General features: G+C 36.8%; 1 protein-coding gene and 1 pseudogene across 1 annotated transcript in view; both read right to left on the reverse strand.

The window, feature by feature from the left end:
- Positions 1-2,639, reverse strand: part of LOC143031050 (BTB/POZ domain-containing protein 6-B-like) — a 554,488-nt gene extending 551,849 nt beyond the window's left edge. Inside the window, exon 1 of the mRNA XM_076194425.1 lies at positions 2,618-2,639. The gene's annotated coding sequence lies outside the window, so the exon portion shown is untranslated. The remainder of the gene's footprint in view (positions 1-2,617) is intronic.
- Positions 7-20,268, reverse strand: LOC143031053 (uncharacterized; annotated as a pseudogene).
- Positions 20,269-23,390: the final 3,122 nt, after the last annotated feature.

The raw sequence follows: 23,390 nt of genomic DNA on the forward strand, positions 1-23,390 counted from the left end.
ACTAAGTGAAAAGCAAATGAAATTTTATTATTAACGAACTAAATAAAATACAGTAAAGATAGTTATACAGAATTTTAATTCAATTCTAATAAAATATATAAAACTGATCCTCCGAAGAACTTTAATTAAACTAAATAAAATACTCCATACTGTACTTCTTAGGAAAGAACCTAAATAGCAGATGGGCTTTTTACACATAATGTCGTAAGTTTCACAAATGGTTCGCACAGACACATTATTACCAAGTTTTTTTATATTTCCACTTTCTCTGCGATCGATAAAGCATGATGTTTGCGTTATATGCCACCTTTCTTTTTTGTTGATTCCATAATGGGGCTATGCAACAAATAAATGCTATAATGAGGAGAATAATGAGAAAAATGAGCAGGATTACTTGTTAGCAGGTGGAAGCGGCAGCTCCAGAAAACAGTGGTGCACCAATGCGGGAAATATGAAAATCAAAATGCGCTCCCGAAATCTGTCCCGGATTTCTGAAGGTTCCGGATTTATGGTTGCCGGATTTTTGAATGTCAACCTGTATATATATATATATATATATATATATATATATATATATATATATATATATATATATATATATATATATATATATATGTATATTTTGATACTTCCCAGGCCAACATTAAGTGAGAAAGTGTCTGACAACCTTAAAAGAATAAAAATTTTCTATTAGCCTTTAGTATAAGGATAAATAAACATTTTTGATTTTTTTTTTCTACACACCCATTTCAACACCTGATATGTCAGTCATTTTGCTTCAGAACATATTACAAGATTTTTTTTATTATCATTAACCAAGAAAACACAGAAAATTATTTTAAATTAACAAAGTATACTCCATTTCATTCTAGAGTACTTTATTTGATACCTGTTGTGTTAATCAATAGAGGATTCAAAGCCTGAGCAGTTCATATGATATCGAGTGTGATATTTTGACCAGTTCTTACCAGTGAATAAGAAATATAAATAATTTTCCAACACATTACATATATATATATATATATATATGACTTGTATGAAAACTAACTTGCATTAAATAAACAAGAATTTCCTTAAAAAAACTAAAATTCTTTGTCTACATCAAGACTATGAATCAAGTAAATATGAACCTATAATGAATTAATGAAATACAAATAAATCTAACAATTGGCTTTTTTTTTTTAAGAAGTGTATACCTTTGTGATATAGCAATAGAAAATTAATTATTAATTTTGTCAATTATAATACATCAATGTAATTTGCAATTTCCTTGGCAGAAATCAATAACAAAAAGTTGCTAAAACCAATTTACTAATGAAGTAATGGTGGTTGAATGATATGCCATGTTTGTTCTGATAGATGTCGAAGTATTGAAAGGATGATAAATTAGTCTATTCTAACCTAACCTAACCTATATTTAGTAATTCAGTACCTCAAATTCTTAAGATCATGCAGGTCGTCGTCATGGTCATGGATGCTGACAGCCTAATTATTATTGTACCTCAGGCGATTAACAGATGACGGCAGAACCCCGTGTTCTTTCATAATGTCCATGGAAGCCCTATTGTCTTTGTAACAGCGCTTATTAATGTCACCTGGAGTGGGAGAACACCCAGTCCATGATGTAAAAGCTATTGTCTGACAGTGACTGGACTGGACAGACAGTGACTGGACTGTATCCTAGCAGCTTCGTTCATTAGTTGTAGCAAGGTGTTTTATTTATTTCTGCCAAGGAAATCACATATTACATTTATATATTATAATTCATAAAATTAATATCTAATTTTCTAATGCTAAATTGCATACATGTGCCCAACTAAAAAAAAATACCTAGCATTTCATATTTGACTCGGTGAAGAAGTTTTAATTTAGATGTGATAAGTTGTAATAATACATCACCTAAAAGCAGTATATTAGAATGCAACTAAAATGTACTGAATCTAGGACATTTGGGCCATGAATGTTTCTGCAACCTAGGACATTTGGGCTGGTGCATGGACATAAGTTCACAATAGAAAATTGCAAAAAAAAAAAAAAAAAAAAAAAAAAAAATCAGAATTGATATAAGTTATTGATTTCACGTTCATAAAAAAGAAATGTACCAGGTATATTGGGCCTTTGCATACCTGTGAAGTAGGCAATCTATCACAATTTTGTTCACTTTATATTCATAAGTTTAGATTTTTATCTCGGTACATATTTATCAATAAAATATAACAATAATAGTATATAAACCATAATATACCTGATTATAATAACATGATGAATAGGCACACTGGCTTCCCCCAAGGAAGGTACCACATTGTGACAATGTAGTACCAAGCTAGTCATTGGGCTTTTACCTAAGACAGTTACATATATATAAGTTGATATCTTAAGAAAGTCAATACACAGTTATCAATCAAAAACAAAAATATTCAAGGTATGTAGTAGCCATACCCGATAGTTTTTTTTTTTTCTTTTCTAAAGAATAGTTCCACAAGAATTTTCCCACATTAAACATAAAAATTAGCCAAGATATGACAAGCACTGTATTCGTAACATGCTTTGGCCCAGTGAAGATCATTTATTGCACAACATGCATTACGCTCATGGTAAAATCAGTGCCAATACAAACCTGTTACTGATACTGTAAATCAACTTCAGCTTGGTTATTACTACGATTTGAACTTGTTTACCAACACAGAGTGTAACTCAAAGAAAGTTTAGTAGATGGCTTCAGGTTCATCATAGAAGATGTGTTTTTAAGGGGTAACTTGATTAAATAATACAAACTTCCACTAGACTTGGGGTCTTAAGAATTTGTTAATTAAGTATAATCATTTAATAAAGTCTGACAATCTGAAATGAACCACAAAATATGTAGATATTTTGCTTAATCTATATAGGTGGCATCACTGGACCATGACGACAACTGATTGGACAATTGCCAGTTCGAGATTTTTTTTGGACAAATAGTAAATATCTGGGGTATTGGCTGCTTGTTATTGTGGCAAAGTAGCATGCAGTTGATACTTTAGGGTCTATATGGGGCGCCCCTACGGACCAGAGCCACACATCATTTTGTCTATGATAAAGGAAAACTCTGTTCATAGAGAAATGATGACCCTTTTATACTACGACTGTCCCTCCGTTATGCTGTCCCCCAACCCCTTGTTGCTGTCCTGTACCATTTCTCTGAGTATTCTCTTTCTGTGATGGGGGAATTCCCTGTGGTGGGGGAAAAGAATACTGCCACCAAGTATTCCCACTTGGATCGTAAGAGGCGAGAAGAAAGGGACGGGGAGAGGGACTAGGCATCCTTCTCCTTGTAGTCCCACAGTGCACATTCCTAAAAATAAAAATGAAGGCATAAGAGGGTCTGGAAGGCCTCGGACCAGCACCCTAAGGTTTGGGTCTTTTAATGTGCGTGGATGTGGTACAGATGAGAATAAAAGGGAAGAGATAGGTAGTATGTTTGTGAGAAGAAAGATGGATGTGTTGGCTTTGAGTGAAACTAAGTTGAAAGGGAAGGGTGAGTGTAAGTTTGGGAGTGTAAGTGGGAGGTTATCAGGAGTAAAGAGAGGGCGAGGGAGGGAAGGGGTGGATATTCTAGTAAGTGAGGAGATAGGTAAACAGGTAGTGGAGTGGAAGGAGGTTTCCTCAAGGATAATTTGGATGAAGGTGAAACTGGGAAAGGAGATGTGGGTCTTTGTAAGTGCATATGGGCCTGGCAGTGAGAAGAAAGGGAGGCCTTTTGGATGGATTTAAATGAGTGCATAGAGGGTTTAGGAAGAAATGTCAATGTAATAGCACTGGGAGACCTTAATGCTAGGGTAGGAAATGGTCCAATCGATGGAGTGGTTAGGAAATGTGGAGTTCCAGGAAAGAATCGTGGTGGAGAGTTGATGGTGGAAATGTGTCTAGAAAGAGAGTTGATGATAGCAAAATACAGTGTTTCGGAAGAAAGTCAAGCATAAGTACACATGGGAGAGGGTGGTGGAGGGAAGGGTGGTAGATAGAGCTTTAATGGATTATGTAGTGGTAAATAGGATTATGATAGGAAGATTTAAGGATGTACATGTACTAAGGGGAGAGGGTGGGGGAATATCAGATCATTTTTTGGTGGAAGGTAAGTTGAGAGTGGAGGATAGATGGAGAAAGAGGAAAGGGACAAAAGGTAGGGAGGTTCTTAGAGTGAACTCTTTGAATGAAAAGGAAAAGGAGAAGGAGTACGGAAAGAAGCTGAAGGAGGAGTGGGAGGGAGTAAAGGATAGAGTAGAGCTGGGTGTGGAGGAGGAATGGGGATGGTTCAAGGAGGGAGTCATAAAGTGTGCAAGGATGGTGTGTGGAACAAGAAGGACAGGGGGAAATAGAAGAAAGGGTAGTGAATGGTGGGATGAGGAAACAAAGAAGGTTGTAGAAGAGAAGAAGTGAGCATTCACAGATTAGTTACAAAATAGGACGAGGGAGTCATATGAGAGGTACAAAGAAAAGAAAAGAGAAGTAAAGCAAAAGGTAAAGGTTGCAAAGAGGAGAGCAGATGTGAAATGGGGTAAGAGTATGACAGATAATTTTGAAAGTAATAAAAATATGTTTTGGAAAGAAATTAAGAGAGGAAGAGGAGGCGAATCAAGTGGGGAAGAAAAGGTAAAAGGTGCAGATGGAGAGATGATAATGGAAGAGAAGGCAGTAAGGGGAGGATGGGCAGAATATTTTAGGGAATTGCTAAATGTGAAGGAGGATAGGGAAGGAAAGATAGCTGCAGTGAGAAATGCGAAGAAAATGAAAGTGATGAATGAGGAGAATGGAGGAGAAATAAGGAAGGATGAGGTGAAGGCAGTTGTTAAGATGATGAAAGCAGGTAAGGCACCTGGTCTGGATGGATGCCATGCAGAATGTCTGAAAAAGGGAGGTACCGTGATGGTGGACTGGTTGGTAAGGTTATTTAATGTTTGCTGGAGAGAGGGTAGAGTACCGGAGGACTGGAGGAGTGCCTGTATAGTTCCTCTTTACAAGGGTAAAGGGGACAAGTGTGAATGTAGTAGTTTCAGAGGGATTAGCTTGTTAAGTGTAGTTGGGAAGGCTTATGGGAGGATCTTGATTTAGAGGATTAGGAGAGGAACAGAAGGAGTAATTGGTGAGGAACAGTGTGGATTTAGGACAGGTAGAGGTTGTGTAGATCAGATCTTTGTGGTAAGACAGATATGTGAGAAAGCTAAAGGAAAGGGGAAGGATGTTTTTTGGGCTTTTATGGATCTGGAAAAGGCTTATGATAGGGTAGACAGAAAGGCATTGTGGGAGGTTATGCAGATATACGGGATAGGAGGAAAGCTTTTGGGAGCTGTTAAGAGTTTTTATGAGAGTAGTAGAGCTTGTGTCATGATTGGAAATGGAGAGAGTGAGTGGTGGCAGAGTTTGGGAGAGTATGTAATAGAAGAAAGCTAAAGATAAATGTGGGTAAAAGTAAGGTGATGAGATGTACAAGGGGTGAAAGTGGCAGTAGACTGGAAGTGAGCATTAAGGGAGAGCGACTGGAGGAAGTGGATAGTTTTAGATACTTGGGTGCAAATGTGGCAGGAAAAGGTGGAGTGAAGGTGGAGGTAGAATGTAGATTGAGAGAAGCGAGTAAATGCCTTGGTGGATTGAAGAGTGTGATGAGGAATAGAAATTTGGGAATGGATGCGAAGAGGAGACTGTATGAAATAGTGATTGTGCCAACAGCACTGTATGGGGCAGAAACATGGAACATAAGAGAAGAAGAGAGAAGGAGTTTGAATGTGTTTGAGATGAGGTGTCTGAGAAGTATGGTGGGGGTTACTAGGCTAGATAGAGTGAGAAATGAGGAGGTGAGGAGAACAGGGGTGGAAAAGGAGCTGGGAGATAGGGTTGATGAAAGAATATTAGGATGGTTTGGACACATGGAAAGAATGAGTGAAGAAAGACTAGTAAAGGAGGTATGGATGGCAGATGTGGAGGGAGTGAACATGAGGGGACGTCCTAGGATGAGGTGGATAGATGGGGTGAAGGGGGCCTTGGGGAAGAGGGGAATGTCTGTTGAGGAAGGACAGGAGAGGACGGAAGACAGGGGTGAATGGAGAATGGTTGTATATGGATGATGTTGTGATTGCATGAGGAGGAATGGGCGGGTGGGTGGGGGTGAGGTAGTATGTGTGAGCAAAACTTGACGCAGCCCGAAGGGATTTCTCCCCGTCCTCTCCTTTTATGCAAGGGGGGATGGAGGGGGGTCGCCGATTTAATGAAGCAGCCTTGCTGTGGATGTGCTGTCTTGTGACACTGCTTCTGACCCAGGGCAGTGGGCAAGGTGCAGGGATGACCCGTCATCCAGGAGGTGCTCAGATAAGAGGGAGGTTGGGAGGGGTGTGGAGTGTTTTTAGGGATGAAATGGGTGGGAGTGATTTTATGCCTCTCCCTTTTTGGCTACCTCCCTTGTAAGGGGGAAAAAGCCTTGGTATATGTATATGTATATACGTATATATATATATATATATATATATATATATATATATATATATATATGTATATATACATATATACATATACATATATACATATATGTGTAATAAAACCACTTGGAAAATAAAATGAAAGGTGACTGAACGTTTTCATTTATATAAGACATTTTCTCCTTTGAAAATGTCTTAAACAGACAAAAACGTTCAGTCACCTTTCATTTTATTTTCTAAATGGTTTTATTGCACATTTTGTGAATCACGTGTTTTTGTGACTTATTCACATATACGTATATATATATATATACATACTTATATATGTGTATTTTACCTAATTGTATTTACCTAATTGTATTTTACAGGAAGAGAGCTATGCTTATAGTGACCTGCCTTTGTATCTTTCAGCATCAGGCTTGTTCTTAAATTCTTGTATAGTTTTTGTACTGTTTCCTCATCCAATTTATCCCAGATATCCACCACTCTGTGCGGGAACTATTCTTTTTTAGTTCTCTTCTACAACTATCCTTTTTAAGTTTCTTTTCATGTCCTCTTGTTTTTATATATATATATATATATATATATATATATATATATATATATATATATATATATATATATATATATATATATAGTATGGGTGGAAAGTAATGACGCTGCCCTTAATGAAACCTGTAAACTGATGGTGAAGGTTAGTTTGCATGTGAAAATATATGAAATAATGCAAATTATGGTACTTGCATATAGAAATTGGTTAAAATGAATATCCCTTCCTCTGTATCACCTTCTGGAGACGTCCTGGAACTGATAGTGCAAGGGAGGTTCTGGACGGTTGTTTCAGGAATGGAGAACCAGAGCTGGTGAATAGCAGATTCCAACCGTAGCACTGATGAGGTGTCCATGTCATGTCATTTTCTTTTCATTAAACCCCAAAGGTTTTCTATCGGGTTAATATTGGGACTGTTACCTGGCCAGTCTTTAATATAACTCACTTCACAGTCTCTTAGCCAGTCTGTCACAAGTTTGGCCGTGTGAGCAGGTGCTCCATCCTGCATAAAAACCTCGGCCTTGGTCTCCTCAAAACAGTCAGGAGGATAGTCAGCCAATAACTCCAGATAGATACACTGATTTACTTTTTCATTAGCAGGGAGTACAACCAGCTTGCCAACACCATAATAGGTAAATCCTGCCCAAACCATAAGCGAGGCAGGGTGCTTGATGACCTTGTTCGTGAAGCGAGGTTTCAAGGGGTCATCACCAGGCTTGCAGTAGGCCTTGGTTGCTGGGGTGCCAGTCACTGTGAGAGTCGATTCGTCACTCCAGAAGACTGTTTTCCACTGTTCATCTGTCCATGTTGAATATTTTTTGGCACTATCACTTCCAGGACATCTCCAGAAGGTGATAAATTGGAAGGGATATTCATTTTAACCAATTTCTATATGTACCATAATTTGCATTACTTCATATATTTTCACATGCAAACAAACCTTCACCTTCAGTTTACAGGTTTCATTTAGGGCGGCGTCATTACTTTCCATGCATACTGTACATATACATATATGATATATATATAGTTTATATGTATTTATGTATATATAAATATATATATATATATATATATATATGTATAAATAATATATATATACACACATATACATATATACATATAGTTATACATATACTGTACATATATGTATATATATATATAGATATATATATATGTATATATATATATATATATGTATATATACATATATATATATATATATATATATATATATATATACATATATATGTTTTGTTAAAAACAACTGCGCATTTGGCGCTACAAAGCTTCTTAAGTAGACTTTCAAGTCTTCTGAACGTGGATTTCTGGTTATCACAGGACAGACGGAATAATAGATTTCCAGTAGACAAAATAAAGGTTTTGTCTACTGGAAATCTTTTATTCCGTCTGTCCTGTGATAACCAGAAATCCACGTTCAGAAGTCTTGAAAGTCTACTTAAGAAGCTTTGTAGCGCCGAATGTGCAGTTGTTTTTAACAAAACATGTTTAAAAGAAAACCTGCTGCCAAGAGTCACACACACATATATATATATATATATATATATATATATATGTATATATATATATATATATATATACATATATATATATTATATATATATATATATATGTATATATATATATATATAGATATATATATATAGATATATATATATATATACATATATATATACATACATACACACACAAATATACAAATATGTATATATATTTTGATACTTCCCAGGCCAACATTAAGCGAGAAAGTGTCTGACTACCTTATAAGAATGACATTTTCTATTAGCCTGTAGCATAAGGATAAATAAACATTTCTTTTTTCTACACACCCATTTGAACACCTGATATGTCAGTCATTTTGCTTCAGAACATATTACAAGATTCTTTTATTATCATTAACCAAGAAAACACAGTAAATTATCTTAAATTAACAAAGTATACTCAATTTCATTCTTGAGTACTTTATTTGATATCTATTGTGTTAATCAATAGAGGATTCAAAGCCTGAGCAGTTTGTATGATATCAAGTGTGATACTTTGACCAGTTTTTACTAGTGAATAAGAAATATAGATAGTTTTCTAACACATCATATATATACATATATATATATATATATATATATATATATATATATATATATATATATACATATATATATATGACTTGTATGAAAACTAACTTGTATTAAATAAAAAAATTCCCTAAAAAGCCTAAAATTCTTTGTCTACATCAAGACTAAGAATCAAGTAAATATGAACTTATAATGAATTAATGAAATACAAATAAATCTAACATTTGGTAGATTTGTAGAAGTGCACCCCTTTGTGATATAGCAATAGAAAGTTAATTATTGATTTTGTCAATTATAATACATCAATGTGATATGCGATTTGTTTGGCAGAAATCAATAATAAAAACTTGCTAAAACCAATTTGTTAATGAAGTAACGGTGGTTGAATGATATGCCATATTTGTTCTGATAGATGTCGAAGTATTGAAAGGATGATAAATTAGTCTATTCTAATTTAAATTAACCTACATAACCTAACCTACATTTAGTAATTCAGTACCTCAAATTCTAAAGATCATGCAGGTGCTGAACCCCGTGTTCTTTCATAATGTCCATGGAAGCCCTATTGTCTTTGTAACAGCGCTTATTAATGTCACCTGAAGTGGGAGAACACCTGGTCCACGATGTAAAAGCTATCATCTGACAGTGACTGGACTGGACAGACAACAACATGGCATCTTGACTGTATCCTAGCAGCTTCGTTCATTAGTTGTAGCAAGGTGTTTTATTTATTTCTGCCAAGGAAATCGCATATTACATTTATATATTATAATTCATAAAATTAATATCTAATTTTCTAATGCTAAATTGCATACATGTGCCCAACTAGAAAAATACCTAACATTTTATATTTAATTCAGTGAAGAAGTTTTAACTTAAATGTGATAAGTTGTAATAAGACATCACCTGAAAGCAGTATATTAGAATGCAACTAAAATGTGCCAAATCTAGGACATTTGGGCCATGGATGTTTCTGCAACCAAGGACATTTGGGCTGGTGCATGGACATAAGTTCAAAATAGAAAATTGCAAAAAAAAAAAAAAAAAATGATTTATATCACATTCATAAAAAAGAAATGTACCAGGTACATTCAACATTGGGCCTTTGCATACCTGTGAAGTAGGCAATCTATCACAATTTTGTTCACTTCATAAGTTTAGATTTCTATGTCAGTACATATTTATTAATAAAAGATAACAATAGTAGTACATAAACCACAATATACTTGATAATAACATGATAAATAGGCACACTGGCTTCCCCCAAGGAAGGTACCACATGACAATGGACCAAGCCAGTTTGGGCTTTTACCTAAGACAGCTACATATAAGTTGATATCTTAAGAAAGTCAATACACACTTATCAATCAAAAACAAAAATATTCAAGGTATGTAGTAGCCATACCCGATAGTTTTTTTTTTCTAAAGATTAGTTCCACAAGAATTTTCCCACATTAAACATAAAAATTAGCCATGATATGACAAGCACTGTATTCGTAACATGCTTTGGTCCAATAAAGATCATTTATTGCACAACAAGCATTACGCTCATGGTAAAATCAGTGCCAATACAAACCTGTTACTGATACTGTACAACTTCAGCTTGGTTATCACTACATTTTGAACTTGTTTACCAACACAGAGTGTAACTCAAAGAAAGTTTAGTAGGTGGCTTCAGGTTCATCATAGAAGATGTGTTTTTAAGGGATAACTTAATTAGATAATACAAACTTCCACTAGACTTGGGGTCTTAAAAATTGGTCAACTTAGTATAATTATTTAATAAAGTCTGACAACCTGAAATGAACCACAAAATATGTAGATATTTTGCTTAATCTATATTGGTGGCATCACTGGACCATGACGACAACTGATTGAACAATTGCCAGTTCGAGATTTTTTCGGACAAATGGTAAATATCTGCCAAGAAGAGGCGTATTTAGGATTTTTTTCAGACTTTAAGAAACAAAATCGGTTTTACCTCCATTTACTCTTGGGTACATTATTCCATATGTATGTTTACTGTATGTCTGTTTTGGAGCTATGCTCATAGGACATGAATTTCCTGCATGTTGTTGGCCTAAATTATTTCCTATCTTTTATTACACTCATAGACATACAATTTTCATATTGTGGCGAAATTGCATGTATGAATGTTGCATAGTGTGCCTGGATGGTTGGTATGCGTGTAAGTGATGCGTGAATCGGAGAGTCGAAGCATAAGCAAGGGGGTATGTAGCGAGGGTATGCATGGGGGGACGCCAGGGGGGGGGGGTCCCGGCGTCGCTCGCCATACCTCGCATAGAGAGAGTAAGCCTAGCATTGGTGTTGAACACACGTGTAAAATCCTCATGTTCGCTAAGCAGAATAAACAAGAGAAGACTGAACTCCTGCCTTTCCCTGATCCGGACAATAGTAAGCGTGAACTTGTCTTTAACTCGTGATTCCATGATCACGGCCCATGTATCTCATTTTATCTAAACTGTTTTTAAATTCATGTTTTGTTTTTGCACACATCACTTTCTCATCTAGCTCGTTCCAAATGTCTGTTACTCTGTGGGGAAAGCTGTTCTTTTTCAGATCTCTTCTATAACTGTCTTTCTTGGTTTTCTTTCCGTGTCCTCTTGCATATTTATCATCCCATTTTATTAGATCCTCTCTATCAATAGTTTCTATGCCTTTCATGATTCTATAGTTATCAAGTCTCCTCTCTCTCTTCTTTGCTCTAATGTCTGGAGCTCAAGTTTTGCTAGTCTTTCTTCATATGATAGTTTTGAGTGTTGGTGCCAATTTTGTAAATGCTCTTTTTATTCTTTCAAGTTTTGTTATACATTTTTTGTACCTGACGACCACATCGTTGCTGCATATTCCAATCTTGGTCTTATCAAAGTGATTAGTATTTTCTTCACCATTTCTTCATCCAGGTATGTAAATGCCACTTTGATTGTTCTTATTAAATTATAAGTTTCTCCAAAAATCTTTTTTATATGTTTCTCAGGTGACATATTATTCATAATAATGACTCCCAGGTACTTCTCATTTTCTACTTTCTTTATTCCTTCCTCTTCCAATTTATATGATCCTACTTTTTTTTTTTTGCTTTTTTGCTTCTTCCAAATTCCATTATACTACACTTTTTGGTATTGAACTCCATCTCCCTCTTCTTACTACATTCCCATACTTTATTGAGATCACTCTGTAGTGACTCACAATCTTCTTCAGTGTTCACTTTTTTCAACAGTTTTGCATCATCCGCAAAGAAGCTCATATAACTTTCAATTCTTTCATCCATATCATTAATATATATAGCAAACATTATTGGGGCCAGAACTGTTCCTTGTGGAACACCACTTATCACTTCATCCCAATTAGAGTGTCTCTTATCACCACTCTCATTTTTCTTTCTTGCAAAAAGTCTTCCATCCATTTCAGCAGTTTGCCCTGTATTCTTCCTGTAGTTTAATTTCTTAAGCAACTTCTTATGTGGCACCTTGTCAAAAGCTTTTTTCAGGTCTAGAAATACACAATCAGCCCATCTATCTCTTTCTTGTATTATATCTATTAGCCTTGAATAGAAACATATGAAGTTTGTGATGCATGATCGTCCTTGTCTGAATCCAAATTGTCTTGGATTTAGTACGTTGTTTTTTTTTCTAAATGCCTTACCCATCTACTTTTGATAATTCTTTCACAAATTTTTGCTATCGTGCTTGTTAGAGAGACTGGTCTATAGTTTATAGGGTCTTCTTTGTTCCCCCTTTATATATATAGGTACTATATTTGCTCCTCTCCAATCTTTTGGAACTTTTCCTTCAAGGAACTGTTTATTAGGCTGTGTATTTTGTCTGTTAGTTCATTCCTGCATTCCCTCAAAATCCAGTTTACCATTTCATCTGGTCCATGCGATTTTCTGACATCAAGATTACTCAAGTGTTTCATTATTTCATTCCTTGTCACTTCTATTTCTTTCATAGGGAGGACTTTCTCCTCCCATTCGATATCACTAGGTTGTATGTTCTCCCTTTAAAACACAGATTTAAAATGCTTTTTCATAATTTCTGCCATTTCTATTTCCTCTGTGTATTCAACTCCTTGTCATAGTTTCTCTAAATCTTGTTTGTTTTTCACTTGGTTATTTACAAGTCTGTAAAATAATTTTGGTAGGTCTTTACATTTTTCTATGACATCTTTTTCGTATTTTCTTTTTTCTTCTCTGCACACTTGTACATATTCATTCCTATAACTAGTATATATTTTCCATTATTCAGGTATTTTGTCTTCTTTTTTTTTTAATTTTGTCCAAGCTTGACTTCTTTTGTCTTTTTTCACCTCCTCTGTCACCACTGTCACCACCACTGTTGGTCCTCGACCGTTACACTTTTTAGTAGTCTCGTAATTCCACTCACAAGGCCCCTTGCCTTCGTTACGTCAGTTACAATAACTTTTCAATTTCTTCTTAAGCAGTAGGCCCCATGCCTTGTATTTCTCATGTACTTCAGACCAGTCCTGAGGTTAAGTCAAGATAATTAGTTCTTTTTTTTTCCACTACAATTACACGGTCTTGGTTACACTCGGGATTTCTCTCTCTCTCGTCTGCCCCCGAGATCCCTCTCCTGTACGCCAAGCTACCTTCGTCTGACGTCACTAATTTTTCTAATCCAATCTCTGACTTCTCAAATAAACGTCACTCCTTATGGGCGTGACTTTGAATTCATGCACCAATAATTTTTCCTCCTCTACCACCTTTTCTCCAATCCGGAAAGCCGTTACAATGTCACAAGCAATATCGTTTACCTCAGCATTAGTCAAACGAAAGTAACTTGCGCTCACAGAGTGTTTTGATTACATCAGCGATTATTAAAACAGTCACCTCCGTCGGCCATGTTTATACAGACAGAACGGCGCCTCAACAGTGGATGCCGAGCTAACGCGAGTCTGACTCGCTGACTCAGCATTTCAATACCCTAGTGTTTCCTAACCTTATTAGCATTCGTACCTCTAGCTACCAGCCTCTTACACTTTTAACTCCCTACAACTTTTGTTGTACCAGTACTTTACATATTCTTTTTCTTGTTTTTGTCTTGGGACATACTTTTCCACTTCTTCTTTATCAACTCTTGTCAAAATATTCCATTTCTCTTCCACTGTTGTTTCCTCCTTGTATATTCCTTCCCAGTTTTCTCTTTGAAAGAATTCTCTTATTTTATCAAAATTTGTTTTTTTCATGCATCAATCTTCTTTTTCTATATTGTTTATTTCTTTTTATGTATTTTTCCTCATTTAGTTCCATTTCAACCAATATGTGGTCACTTTTACTTATTGGTGTCTTATATTCAATCTTTTCCACTATTTCAGGTTCTGATGTGATTATTAGGTCCAGTCTCGATGGTTCTTCTTCATTTCTATACCTATAGTGTTCTCTTGAATCCATTGCATCATTACATGGTCAAAAATCATATCAAGTAGTACATTTCCCCATGAGTTGTCTCCACCCTTTACTGTCATCTCTTCCCAGCAGACTTCTTTACAATTAAAGTCATCCATTATAACTATTCTTCCTCCATCTTCCATTATCTTATTGAATGTTATCCTTGCGTCTTCTAACAATACATCCTTCTCATTATTAATCTATTTACCACCTGGTGATTTCTCCGTCTTGAGTATTGGTTCTGGTGTATTATCCATCTCTAATTTACCATGTACGGGGATTACCTAAAGGTGGCCCCAGGGCCACAGTAAGTTACTATACGATGTTTTGATGGAATATCCAAACAAAACAGAAATATTGAAATTATTATATATTCACAAAAATAGATGATGATTTGTGCTGCTATTGTACTTTTCAGTGTTCGATGAGTCCCTGTTCATCACAGATATGTAGTTTTTTGCTTCCAGTGTGAATGTTGTAATTCATGGGAGTACCCCAAAACTAACTCAGTGGGGGCGGTCACCTAGATTAAGCTTACACCATCAGCATTTCGTATTAAAAGGAATGGGAAATTAGCTAGAAGTCATAATATTCTCCACAGATACCACAGTGCTGAAAAAAACGGGACTGCCCTGCCTAAACTAGGATCTCAAGCCACCCTGTATTCATCTCCTTCTACAACCTTCACTGATGACGTCAATACTGCACATTTATGTGGTGTGTGAGGTAGTCCTTATGTACGTACATGGCTTGGACATTGGGAACGTACTTCCTGAATGTGTATCTCCTCCCTCCATTCTCACACATCTGCATAGCATCACAAGATTCCTAAGTACAAATTTAAATCCATAACACCATTCAACATACTAAAAGACAACACTTTGCTGCATTCCTGATGTCCATTCCTCTGAATCCCCTCTCCCACCAAAGGACAGAGTCCACCTGGCCAGACTACGATGCGGCCACTACCCAGCCCTTCCAAGGTACCACAAGAGATTGGATGACTGCATTGTGGACAGATGCCCAGGATGTAATACTTCACCCCATACTATTCAACACATCATGGAAGACTGCATTACACACAATCACGCATGCAAACAACACAAAACTCCATAAAGGATTTGTGGGAAAACCCCGTTTTGGCTGTGGCATTCCTTGGGGATACAGGACTGCTCAAACAGTCTGGGGAACAACAACAACATACATTTGAACACAAGACACACAACTACACGCATATAATTTTTTCTATTTTTTACGATACTCATGCAAAGGAATGATAGTGGTGGGCATGGAATATGTCATTCTATTCGCAATATGGCATGACGACACCTTCCTCCTTAAAACTGATACCTTGAGAGAAAGCATCAGCATGGACGTTTTCGTCGTCGGGCATGTGTTTTGTTTTAGTAATAATACAAAAAAAAAGAAAAAAAAAAAAAAAAGAAAGTTGAGTGCAGATATTTGCTTGTCTGCAAAACTTACCCTCTTTCTAGAGCATATCCGCACCCACATGAGTAATCACACTGACCAGTTCAGCAAATGCACGCCATTCTAATGTGTATTTTGTTATCTTCACCAATGAAGTTTTGTTTTTGCCAACATTTGTTGATTTGTTAGCAACTTTACTCAGATTTTGATGAAATTTTGTGGAGCGTCTCAGGGCTAGAAACAAGATATTAAGATGTGAGGCAGATACAGATGTTTGTGCATTTTTTTTTTTCAGACCCTGGCATTTATAAATTGATTACAAACTGCATAGATTATATACTAAATGGCCATTGCTATCATGTGGGCAATATGAACTCTTTCAATTTCATGACCCTTAACGTTGGTGGAGGCATGCACTCTCCGATTGCCACCTAGTTTAGTATCTTATTATGTATTTGAAATACCTCTCAAATTTGGCTTTCCATAAATAAAACAAATCATTAGGCATATATTCTAATTCTATTGTTTCTTATGTCACACTGATTTTGTATTTCAATAGTTTTTTTGTGTAAAAACAATGACAAAATATTTAATACACATCTATCTGATAAGCAGTACAAACAAAAGATAAATATTAATGACTGATTACCTTCATTTAGACTTAATTCCATTACCAATTCTCAATTTTTTTTAGTTCTAGCCTCTACTTATTTCTTGTCTTTTTTGTCACCCATTCTTTACACAAAATATCTACATATATTGAATTGCCATGTATTTGGTAGCTTTTCAACCTCATAAGCATATCTAAATGACGTTCTGAACAGTTTCCAAGTTTGTTTTTTTAAACGATTCATTGGACTAAAACCTTGTTCACAGTCTGCACTAGATGCTACGTTACTCCAATTTTCCTCAACTTTGCTACATTACAGAGCAGAAAAGTTCATTCAGAAGAGTAAATACCACCATTTATGTAAAATTTTATATCAATTTGGATTTTCTACTAAAAAAAAAAAAAAAAAGTAAATAAACCAGCCAGTTATTTCAGTAGTATCTGCCAGAAAAGCATGTTCACTACCAAATGAGAACAATTTGAAATAGATATCATTGATCATTCTTGTACCTCATCATCAGGGAATTTGTCATGTCAATGGATGTAGCAGTTTTCAACATTTCATCCATCTATCCATTCACTAGCACTTCGTTTGTATTTCATATCCTTTGAATTTGACATAATAAAATTTGATACAAAAAAAAAAAAAAAGTTACCAGACCATCAGGGCTACTTGAGGGGGCAAAAGTTAAACATGCTTCTTGATTGATCTCATTCGAATGAACAAGTACTGGTAATGAGTAACTGCTGAACACCATACAAATGGTCTCAAAATGTGAAGCAGTCATTAATAGATTCTCAAAATCGTATCTTTTGTTTTGAATTCATTATCATGAACTTACCTGATTTTTCTAATTACATTTCAATTTCATTTTTGAATACTTTGTGTGTACACATTTTTCCCTTTGAACGCTAGTTGTAAAACATAGGCAAATGCACACATGTGCAGAGCTTAGAGGGAACATTTTCTATTGCACAGGTCATACTGGAATGTCTTCTCTCCAGTATAGGTCACCATGTGATGACTGAGAGCCCTCTTTTGTGAGAAGACAGAATAGCACAGGTTACACTGGAAAGGTTCCTCTCTAGTGTGGGTCCTGATATGCTCTGTGAGAAAATAATTTCTTGAGAAAGCACAAAGGTCACAGTGAAAAGGCTTCTCTCCTAGGTGGATCTATATGCTATGTAAGAAAGCCTTATTGCACAGGTCACACGGGAAGGCCTTTTCTCTTAAATGGATCCTCGTATGCTTTGCTAGAGAACCCTTTCTTGAGAAAGCAGAATCAAGAAGGCCACATTGGAAAGGTTTATTGTGTGGATCATCATGTGAGCCATGAGTTGATACCTTTGTAAGAAAACTTTATTGTACAGGCCACACTGGAATGGCCTCTCTTCTGTGTGGGTCCTTATATGTGTGAGAGAATCCTTTCTTGAGAAAACAGAATTACAAAGGTCACACTGGAAAAGTTTCTCTCATCTACTTTATGAGAGAACTCTTCTCTGTGAAAGCAGAATCACATAGGTAACACTGGAAAGGCTTCTCTTCTGTGTAGGTCCTCATATGCTATGTGAGATAGCCATTTTGTGAGAAAGTAGAATCACAAAGGTTCACACTGGAAAGGCTTTTCTCCTGAGTGGATCCTCATATGCTGTGTGAGATAATCCTTTCTTGAGAAAGCAGAATCACAAAGATCACACTGAAAAGGCTTCTCTCCTGTGTGGATCATCAATTGATATTCAAGGAGATACTTTTCTAATAAAACTTTATCGCACAGGCCACAATGGAATGCCTTCTCTCCTGTGTGGGTCCTCATATGTATTTTGAGATTACTCTTTTCTGAGAAAGCAGAACGACAAATGTCACACTGGAAAGCCTTCTGTCATGTGTGGGTCATCATATGTTGTTTGAGATTACCTTTTAATGAGAAAGCAGCATCACAACTGCCACACTGGAAAGGCTTCTCTCCTGTGTGGGTTCTCATATGATTATTGAGATGATTACTTTGTGAAAAAGCAGAACTGCACAAGTCACACTGGAAAGGTTTCTCTCCTGTGTGGGTCATTATATGCTTTTTGAGATAACCCTTTTGTGAGAAAGCAGAATCACAAATGCCACACTGGAAAGGCTTCTCTCCTGTGTGGATCATCATGTGAGATTTGAGTCGATACTTTAGTAAGAAAACTTTATTGCACAGGTCACATTGGAATGGCTTCTCTCCTGTGTGGGTCCTTTTATGCTGTGTGAGATGACTCTTTTGTGAGAAGGCAGAATCACAAAGGTCACACTGGAAAGGCTTCTCTCCTGTGTGGATCCTCGTATGCTTTGTGAGAGAATCCCTTTGTGAGAAAGCAGAATCACAAAGCTCACACTGGAAAGGCTTCTCTCCTGTGTGGGTCCTCATATGACTTTTGAGAGTACCCTTCTCTGAGAAAGCAGAATCACAAATCTCACACTGGAAAGGCTTCTCTCCTGTGTGGGTTCTCATATGTCTTTTGAGATGACTCTTTCCTGCAAAACCAGAATTACAAATGTCACACTGGAAAGGTTTTTCTTCTGTGTGGGTCCTCATATGACTTTTGAGAGTACTCTTTTGAGAGAAATGAGAATCACAAATGTCACAATGGAAAGGCTTCTCTCCCGTGTGGGTCCTCATATGACTTTTGAGATTACCCTTTACTGAAAAAGCAGAATTGCACAGGGCACACTGGAAAGGCTTCTCTCCTGTATGGGTCCTCATATGAATTTTGAGATGACTGTTTTGTGAGAAAACAGAATCACAAAGGTGACACTTGAAAGGGTTCTCTCCCCTGTGTGGGTCCTCATATGCTGTGTGAGAGAGCCCTTTTGTGAGAAAGCAGAATCACAATGATCACACTGGAAAGACTTCACTCCTCTGGAGATTATCACATGATCATCAAGGTGACTTTTGTGACATTTGAGACCACACTTTTTTGAGAAAGCAGAATCACACAGATCACACTGGAAACGCTGGTCTACAGTGTGGGTCATCACGTAATATCTAAGATGACTCGTGATATAGCTGTGCCGCAGATGTCACACTGGATTCTCTTCATCGTATGACACGTATGGAGTATACAGATAGCTCTTCTAAAGAAATGGTGATAGTTACCCTCATCCTGAAAAAAAAAATATATAATAATTATAAGACTGACATCTCTGAAATTATGTAAAACAATGTAATATGATTGTGGATATTTCATACTCAAGAGCCTTTTGTGTCTAAACATACCCTTCACACACCCCATCTCCTAACATAAAATAGTTAGAAACACTGATATGATGCTATAATATATTGCATTCTACCTTGCATACACACACAAAGAGCAGCAACGAAAATGGCATCCACACTGTCAAATCTAACATATGAACAAAGATTGGAGAAATTACAGTTGATAACACTAAAACAGAGAAGGGAAAAAAGTGATTTGTTGACCATTTTCAGAATTATGAAAGGGATGGAAGTTCTCAATAGAGACGACCTATCAAAGTGAGATAGAAAAGAAACAAGAGGACATGAAAAGAAATTAAAGAAAGAAAAAATAGCTTCCCACACAGTGATTGATGTCTGGAACAAACTGAACAGAGAATTAGTAAATGCCAGAGCTATACACAATTTTAAGAACTGGACGTGGAGATACGAAAACATGTCACTACGGGCATAGCTCTCATCCCGTAAAATACAGCTACTGTAGGTAAACACACACACACACATATATATAATTTATATATATGAATATATACATATATACAATATATATATATATATATACATATATATATATATATATATATATATATATATATATATATATATAGATATATATATATATATATATATGCATATTTATATATATCATCATAACTCCAAGGTTCCACACATTCTGTTGCATGTTTATTTCTGGCTGATATCAATACATTTTAGTTTTCTTTTACTATTGTCATTTGCCAGTATTGTTGTGTTTTCATTTAGGTCCTCCCATGAAATGCTACTTTTATGTACTTTTGTGATGTGGGATTTTGTTTTCCCATATTGCCTATAGTGTGAGTCCTTGTGATAAAGTTTGGGTTGTATGGCCAACATACTCTGGTATATTGAGAAAATGCTATGAGTTTGGATAAAAGAAGCACCTTTCAGATGCCCCTCAGGCAGAGTGTCTTTTCAAATCAATGGTGTAGCTACAGGGAACCCCCTAGGTGTCTTATTTGCTCAGCCATATACGTGGCATGTTGAGAATTCTGTCCTTGTTGCTGTATATCCAAGGCGAAGCATGTATTTTAGATACGTTGATGATATTTTTGTAGATGTTGAAGAGCAACTTGCAAATCTTAAGAGTATGATGGAAGAAAACTCTTGCCTGTGGTTCATTGTAGAGAAAAGTAGAAGTAATAAAATCCCCTTTTTAGATGTAATGGTAGATGCTTCAGTGGGGACATTCACTACAAGTCTGTACAAAAAACCTAGTAACTCTGGAAGATGTGTGAATGGGTTAAGTGAATGTCCTTGAAAATATAAATCCAGTGTGGTATGTCCATACATTTCAAGAGCTTTCAAAATATGTTCAAATTGGCAACTTCTCCATCAAGAATTGAATAGTCAGGCAAATCTGAACAATATTGGCTTTCCAATGAAACTTAGAAGAATAGCATTAACTTTTTGATCAAAATACAATGTCACCCACTTATAGAAAAAGATGAGAAAATACTAAAAGAATTTACACATAAGATTTGCAAACCAAAAAAACAAGTGGATACCCTGAAAGTATTTATTATTGCAACTTTACTTCTACAGGTAGGAGGACTCCTAATCCCATCCCCTGTCCCGTTTTTTGTCGCCTTTTATGACTCAAGTGGAAAGACTTGGTGGTAGCATTCTCTTCCCCCACCACAGGGTCGGCAAAAACAGGAAATGAATATTCAGAGAAATGGTACAGGACAGTAACAAGGAGTTGGGGGACAGCATAATAGAGGTATAGTCGTAAGTTAAAAGTGTCATCATTTCTCTATGAACAGAGTTTTCCTCTATAACAGATAAAATGATGTGTGGCTCTGGTCTGTAGGGGCGCCCCACATAGACCCTAAAGTATCAACTGCATGTTACTTTGCCACAATAACATGCAGCCAATACCCCAGACGGGGTATATAATGGACTATATAGTGGTGACCAGGAGTATAGTAGGAAGAGTTAAGGATGTACATGTTCTAAGGGGAGAGAGTGGGGGAATATCAGATAATTTTCTGGTGGAAGGTAAATTGAGAGTGGAGAATAGGTGGAGAACGAGGAAAAGGGCAGAAGGTAGGGAGGTACTTAGAGTGAACTGCTTAAATGAGAAAAAAAAGGAGAATGAGTATAAGAAGAAGCTAAAAGAGGAGTGGGAGGGAGTAAAGGATAGAGTAGAACTAGGAGTGGAGGAAGAATGGGGATGGTTCAAGGAGGGAGTCATGATGTGTGCGAAGATGGTGTGTGAAACAAGGAGGGCGGGAGGAAATAGAAGGAAGGGTAGTGAGCAGTGGGGTGAGGAAGCAAAGGGAGGTGTAGAAGAGAGGGAGCAGGCATTCATAGATTGGCTACAAATTAGGACAAGGGAATCGTATGAGAAGTACAAAGTAAAGAGAAGGGAAGTTAAGCAAAAGATAAAGGAAGCAAAGAGGAGAGCAGATAAGAAATGGGGAAAGAGTATAACAGAAAATTTTGAATGCAATAAAAAGATGTTTTGGAAGGAAATTAAATGAGAAAGAGGAGGCGAATCAACTAGAGAAGAAAAGGTAAAAGGTGCAGATGGAGAGATGATAATGGAAGAGAAGGCAGTGAGAGGAAGGTGGGCAGAGCTTTTTAGGGAGTTGCTAAATATGAAGGAGAATAGGGAGGGAAGCGCTAAGAAAATGAGTGATGAGTGAGAAAAATGGAGGAGAAATAGGGAAAGATGAGGTGAAAGCAGCTGTTAAGATGATGAGAGCAGGTAAGGCACCTGGTCTGGATGGATGCCATGCAGAATGTCTGAAGAAGGGAAGTACAGTTATGGTGAACTGGCTGGTGAAGGTATTTAATGTTTGTTTAAAAGAGGGTAGAGTGCCGGGGGACTGGAGGACTGCCTGCATAGTTCCGATTTACAAGGGAAAGGGGGACAAGTGTGAGTGTAGTAGTTTCAGAGGGATCAGCTTGTTGAGTGTGGTTGGGAAGGCTTATGGGAGGGTCTTGATTGAGAGGATTAGGAGAGGAGCAGAGGGAGTAATTGGTGAGGAACAGTGCAGGTTTAGGACAGGAAGGGGTTTTGTAGATCAGATCTTTGTGGTAAGACAGATGTATGAGAAAGCTATAGGAAAAGGTAAGGATGTTTTTTGGGCTTTTATGGATCTGGAAAAGGCTTACAACAGGGTAGACAGGAAGGCACTGTGGGAGGTACTGCAGATATATGGGATAGGAGGAAAGCTGTTTAGAGCAGTCAAGAGTTTTTACGAGAGTAGTAGAGCTTGTGTTAGGATTAGAAATGGAGAGAGTGAATGGTTTGAGGTAAAGGTGGGACTTTGTCAGGGATGTGTTATGTCACCCTGGCTGTTCAATCTTTACATGGATGGGGTGGTGCGAGAGGTGAATGCAAGGGTGGTGGGTCAGGGGATGGAGATGATTAAAGAAAATGGAGATAAGTGGGAGGTGAGCCAGCTGTTGTTTGCTGACGACACTGCGCTCGTAGCAGGATCAGAGGAGGGATTGAGGAAGTTAGTGACAGAGTTTGAGAAGGTGTGTGAAAGAAGGAAGCTGAAGATAAATGTGGGCAAAAGTAAGGTGATGAGATGTACAAGGGGAGTGACAGCAGGCTG

This window comes from Oratosquilla oratoria, chromosome 12, assembly GCF_046742065.1.
Source record: "Oratosquilla oratoria isolate Oo_2021 chromosome 12, ASM4674206v1, whole genome shotgun sequence".
NCBI lineage: Eukaryota > Metazoa > Arthropoda > Malacostraca > Stomatopoda > Squillidae > Oratosquilla > Oratosquilla oratoria.